The sequence below is a fragment of the Pinus tabuliformis genome, chromosome 9 (genome assembly GCF_031772625.1).
Source record: "Pinus tabuliformis cultivar Carrire ecotype Pingquan chromosome 9, CPIR1, whole genome shotgun sequence".
Taxonomy (NCBI): Eukaryota; Viridiplantae; Streptophyta; class Pinopsida; order Pinales; family Pinaceae; genus Pinus; species Pinus tabuliformis.
This window is the reverse complement of record NC_142307.1, coordinates 422719428-422725851: the sequence shown is the minus strand read 5'-3', so window position 1 is coordinate 422725851 and position 6424 is coordinate 422719428.

Sequence of the window (6424 nt, the reverse complement as noted above, 5' to 3'; positions counted from 1 at the left end):
TGAAGAGAAAAGTTCATTTCATTATAATTTGTGTTATTCAATGTTAAATTAATAGTGTTTAGTAGGAAAATTGAATTTTAAAATTTTGTTTGTTCAAAATTAATAAGTTGATATGTAAAGTAGAGAAATTAATTGCTTGCTCAAACACAAGTACTTGCACAAATTTTGGTGAGTAATAACCATTAGTAAGTCTACACATTTATAATGTTACTCTTACATAGGTGTTGAGGAAAACATAAATAATGGTGGGAAGTAACACCTAGTAAGTATTTATTTACATCTTATTCCAATTCCATTTTTATCTGAAGATTTAAAATATGGTGGGAAGTAATTGATAGTAAATATGTTATTTACTTGAGTATGAGATATTTTTAAAGATTTTATTTTTTGATGGTTTTCTTGCAAAGTTTAAAAATAAAAAATCATTACATAAATATCTAAACATCATGTATGAATATTGCAACCATATCCATAAATTATGGCATAAAATATGTGAGGGAGTTATCCACATGGCATTATATTGTGCAGAGGCTGCAATAAAACTTTCAAATTTTTATCTAAACTGGAAAACTTTCCTAAGTCACAGGAAGACAAACTCTTAGCCAAGCAAAAACAATTTTAGGCATACTCTAAACCCAATAAAGCTTTCAAGGTATGGTCCCTAATCAAATATTTGAAAAATAACTTTATCAATATTATTGAAAAATAAATATTTATTTTTCAATGTTAAATGTTATAAGTTGCATTGATCAGTGAAAAACTAATAATAAACAATAGACAGAACTATTGTTAAATTCTACCTTCGTAGAGACTAATAAGCAACTTCATTGTCCATTAACAATTAATTAAAATGTAATCTAACTAATAAACAAAATTAATTTTTAGTGGGAATCTTACAATAAATTTTTTAATAAAATTATATTTGGATGAATAAATAAGTTCAACACCCTAAAAACCCATTCAAACACTTGATCTTTACAAATTAAACAACTTAAAATTATGATTTTTAAATTTTTTACTAAAATTAAAATAAAATTAATTAGAAAAAATATTAAAAAAAAAACTATTCCCAATATTAATTAAACTAGCGGATTAATATTACAACAAATTTTACCCGCTCAATTGAAAAATACACAACAAATTTTACCCACTAAATCGAAAAATAAACAATAACTATTAATTAAACGGACTGTTCGTTAAAATATTTCATTCATGTCGCCCGTGACATACGGGCCTGCCGAAATGGGCCCAACGTAATTGGGACTTCGTCAATGCGGCATGATGGAAAAGCACCCACTTCTTTCGTAAATGAAACCAACATTTGGAAATTGGATCCCAATCAAATTTTCAAAAATCCGAAGACTCCGACTTTTCTTTTGGTAGATGTTAGCTAAAAGTAGAGCGGTAGATTCCCCACTTTCATCAAAAGGGGCTACACCATTCCAATTCCTGGAACTTTTTAAGATTTAATATTAGGAAATTTGGTAAATTTGTCACCAAGTAAATTTGGAGTTGAGTAAGTGTTATTGTTATTATGATGATGACGTTGAGACCAAATAATGATTTATCGGACCTAAAAAGACAAATTATTTATTTTGATTTAAGATTTTATTCCTATGCTCAAAAAGCTTGGAGAGAAGCCTCCCGAGTTCACTATAATTTTGGCATTGTAAAAGGCTAGGAAGGTCAGTATTGTAACAAAGGTTGTGAAATTGAGATCTAATGTGGTTGTATGCAGGGCACTCTAAGAGGAAGTGGTTTTCATCCTCGATGCTCCTATTCTCACAAATATGGCAGATCCTTTCCATCCATGGCGTTTTAGGAACTGCCCAGCGGCCAGTTTCACTATGGAGCTCATGAGAATTCGTTCTAATCTTTGCTATATTAATTTTCTTCTTTGAGCTAGTTAGAATAGAGAGATACTTTTGATCTTCAAGGGTGGGGTTGATGACCTTCTTATTATATATGTCAAATAGATATATTTTAAATATAAATTTAACACGAGTTTATCTTAAATATAAATTTAACATGAGTCGAAAAAAATTAATTTATTCAAGTGCAATTATTTTATGGACCAATATTATTTAAATATTTTGTATAATTATTTAATTTTTTATTTTATTTTATTTAGATCAACATAACAAAATTTTAATTTTAATAAAAGACAGACAAAATTACACATCATACTAAATTATAAAATAAATAAATTACACATCATAAATATAAATAAATTTTATGAAAATTTTATATTTAACCAAATCTTTATATTAATTGACAAATACCTTCCAATACCAAACATCCACCCTTTAATCTAACCCTATGAACTTCAAAAATCGAAAGCTTAATTTTTAAGAGTTCCTCACCAATAATACCCTTTACCCAGTCTCAAATTTAAACCTTATAAAAAAAAATTAAAAATAAAACTATATCAAAAAAATATTCACCTTTACACCTCTAACATGGTTTTTCCCTCTAAATTGAAAATAACCCCTAATTAGAGTCAACCTCTTTGGGAAAAACAAAATCAGAATTGGGATTAGCGATATGTGCACCTAAAAATAGAGGCGGTGTTATTCCCTGCTCTGTTGGCTTTTCTGTCTCTTTTCTCGTGCTCTCAACGCATCCCTGTTGGGCAATCTTCTGATCGCTTAGCAGTTGTGGCAGCAAAAAAACGCTTACATCCATCTCTGGTTGCCACCCGAGCGGACCCGGGGTTTCGTTTGGTTGGAACCGCCGGTGAACGAAACATTACAGGCTGGGTCGCTTCTCAAAATCTCAGAGGATACCTCCCGGTTTAACTACACTCGTCATCCCCGAGGAATGCGCTCCGCCATTGGGATTTCTGGAATTGTATCCGAGGCTTCCAGATTTGGACTCCTCCATGTCAGGTAATTTGTGATGGTAAATGATTCGAGTAATTTTGATTTGGCCAGTGCATCACACTGTTCAATATTAATATGTATTTATTTCGAAGAGGATTAAATTTTTTAATTTTATTTTAAAAGAAGTTTTATGGGTTATTTTTAGTTTCGTGGATCTTTAAATTTTCTTTTTTTTTCATCTTTGGAGAATTAATTGATTGTTTTTTCACAGCTTGTGCGGGTCCCATAGTCCCGTAATAAGGTGGGACTTTATCATAATTAGTTAAAACAATTTTGTGTCCAGTTATTTTAAAAATTTTGATTTGAAGGAGTAGCTACTAAATATATGATATGCACTTATATTTTTGAAAAATTCACATTATTGAATTGTTTATTTTACATATATTTGTTTTGTATGTGGAATAGATAAATTATAATTCTTAATTTCTTATTAACACAATATAAATATAAAGGAGAAAGGAGAAAAATTATATATATATAACAATTGTTAAAAATATGTGTTTTTTTTTTATAAATCTATCTCCACCGGTCATTCTAAAAGTATCCTGGGGAATTGATGATCGATTCGATCTCTTAAAGTTATGGGTTATGGATTTGTTCATAATGAATGGTCTTGTTTCAATTTTCTTAGTCAGGTTAGATACGATTCTTAAATATTGGATCTTTTGTGGTTTCAATCGTATATCTCATATATCTCTTTTACTTGTAGTAATTTATCATTCAATGAATGAATAAAGAACAGGGAGGTTGTTTTTTCCCATTCAAACAATTAAAATAGAATAATAAAGTGTTTTTTTGTCTTCAATTGAAACATAATAATAAAGTGTTTTTCGTCTTCAAGAATGGTGCACATTATATTTTTCTTATGCCATATGATGCATTAATTAGGGTAAACATATTCAATAGTTCAACCAATATTAAAATTTAAATGGAAAATGTAAGTTTTAAAAATATAGATATGAATTCAAATCATTACCATATTTTTTTTTATTTTGAATTTTACATTTTATTAAAAACAAAAATTTACATTATAGTCAGGAAAATTATTGATATTGTTTATTTAAAAATAAAAATTTATAGGAAAATTATTGATATTATTTACATGTAAAGAAGAATTATGGTAATTTATAATTTATATTGCACTTATGATTATAGTTTTTTTTTGGTGACTATGGGCTTTCAATATTATATGTTAATGATTAAACTAAATTTTTTAACAAAATATTATAACTAGTTGTAAGGCAATAGCATATAACACTAATTAATGTTTTTTTGACAATTGTTGAAAGACAAACAAATATCAATAGAAAGCAAGGACCATGCTACAATGAAATCTTACTGCAATATTGTTTCCTTGAGCCTTACAAATAAGGAGGTCTATGTTGAAGTTAAAGACCTTGTTTGATTATGCCAACATGAATGTTTCATAAATAAAGAAATAGATTGTGATTTGCTACCTTCGAAATCAGAGGTTGTTTTGGTACAATTCACTTCTCCTTTGAAAGGGAATGATATGCTTTTCTTTATTTATATATTTCTATCTCCTTGTTTCCATTGCTAGGTGATGAGAGTTCAGACTAAATTGATAGATTTTATGTCATTCATGCATGAATATTTTTTCTCTTTAGAATATGTTGTTCTATGTTATCTTTTCTTTAGGTACTCTTCTTGCCAACCTAAATAATCTTAAGATTGTACTATAATGAATCTAGATTTTGTAAAAATACTACTTCTATATTGATGAGACTTCTATATGAACGTCGTTAACCATTTTATGTTGATTTGATTTGATACTCACTAAGTATGCTTTTTTCTTTGTGGGTTCTTGACCTATTAAGGATAGTTTAATCTATGAAGTTTTCATTGTATTTCCGAGTGTCTTAAAAGAAACTTATTTATATTTCAGTATTTATGAGAGTCTTAAAAGGAACTAATTTATATTTTAGTAGTTGATATGAAGTTGGACGCTTTTTTTCTTTGTGCAGATGGTAAAAGTTATATGGAGCAGTGGCCTTCATTACTTTAAGAGCACTAAAAATAAGGCTTTTGAGAAAATAGCTCAAGCACTGAGAGAGAGATTTGGTAGCAACGGTGGAATTGGCACACATGTCTTGCTATGTGGTGTTGGCTATTGAGCATAGCTTTCTCGAACTTGTATATAAGAAAGTAAAATTGCATTTAGCTTATACTACATTAACCATGAATTCCAACATTTAGGGCACACTTGTCATCACATTTGTAGAGAAATTATAAGAGAGTGTCACAATTTTCTTATTAGATCTAAGTGCTCCTATATACAACAATGGTGCCTTTCGTCACTTCTAAAGAGTAGTAAAAACAAGCCTATTAAGAAAACAATTCCAACACTAAGAGATATCTGGTAGCAACTGTGGAATTGGCAAACATGTCTTGCTTTGTGGTGTTGGATATTGGGCATAACTTTCTTGATCTTGTATAGAAGACTGTAAATTTGCATTTAGCTTATACTACATTAACCATGAAATTGCCAACATTTAGGGCACACTTGCCATCACATTTGTAGAGAAAATTACAACAGAGTATCACAATTTTCTTATTAGATCTAAATTCTCCTATATGCAACAACTACCTTGTGCCTCATAGTTTAAATTTGTGCAAGGAGGAGGAGTGTCAAGGTGTAACCTATAATAAGAAGAGGGGAATCCAAAATTGAGCGGTGTATGAAGAATCTTGTTTCGGACTTGAGATTCATATTAGAACACCCTTATTTATGCATTGCACATTCTTTGATAATAATTTGCTTGATTCTCTAAGGAGATTTAGAATAGAAAAAGTGATGCGAGCTATAGGCTTCCTATTTGAGATAATAGTATTAATTAGAGAGACATGTTCTAGAAAAGTAATATGTTGGTGTTTCTTGATAGATAAAATTATCTTTATGACTGACCGTGTACTCCCTATACTATGTTCATCAAGATCAAAGTAGGGCTACGTTAGTTGTATCACTATAGTTGAAGCTCATGAGCATAGATTAAGCACAAACTTCTTGTTAGCATTGCTTAATAGATGCTTGTTAAAGAGACCATAGTTGAGGCTTATCATAATATCTGCAATAGATGCACATACATTATTAGATTATCTTTGGGTTTTCAATATTTATTATGTGATGACCCGGATGCGAGTGGCATTCAATGCTATTAATGGGACGCCGCACAGAGCAGGCAGCTGGCCTGGCAGCTGGCTGGCGGACGGCCCTCAAGACATGCACCTCGGCCTGGCAAATTCTTTCAAGGGCACGCGAAGTTAATTCGTTGCAGTTTGGAATGATGGTCTCGCAGTTAAGCATTAATGCGCGCCTGGTTCATGCGCATACAGGTCAGTTCTTATGTATGGATCCGTTTGAATGCCATAGTCACTGGTTTTATTTATCTCGGCGCAGAACTCTTCCCGCACTCCTGCCTGGTCCATCGAATTTGGAAGCTCGCCTGGTCTTGGAGACTCATTGGGCTCCTCTGCGCTCAAACTCTCACCTGCTTGCTACGCCTCAACCCCTCTCTCAGTCT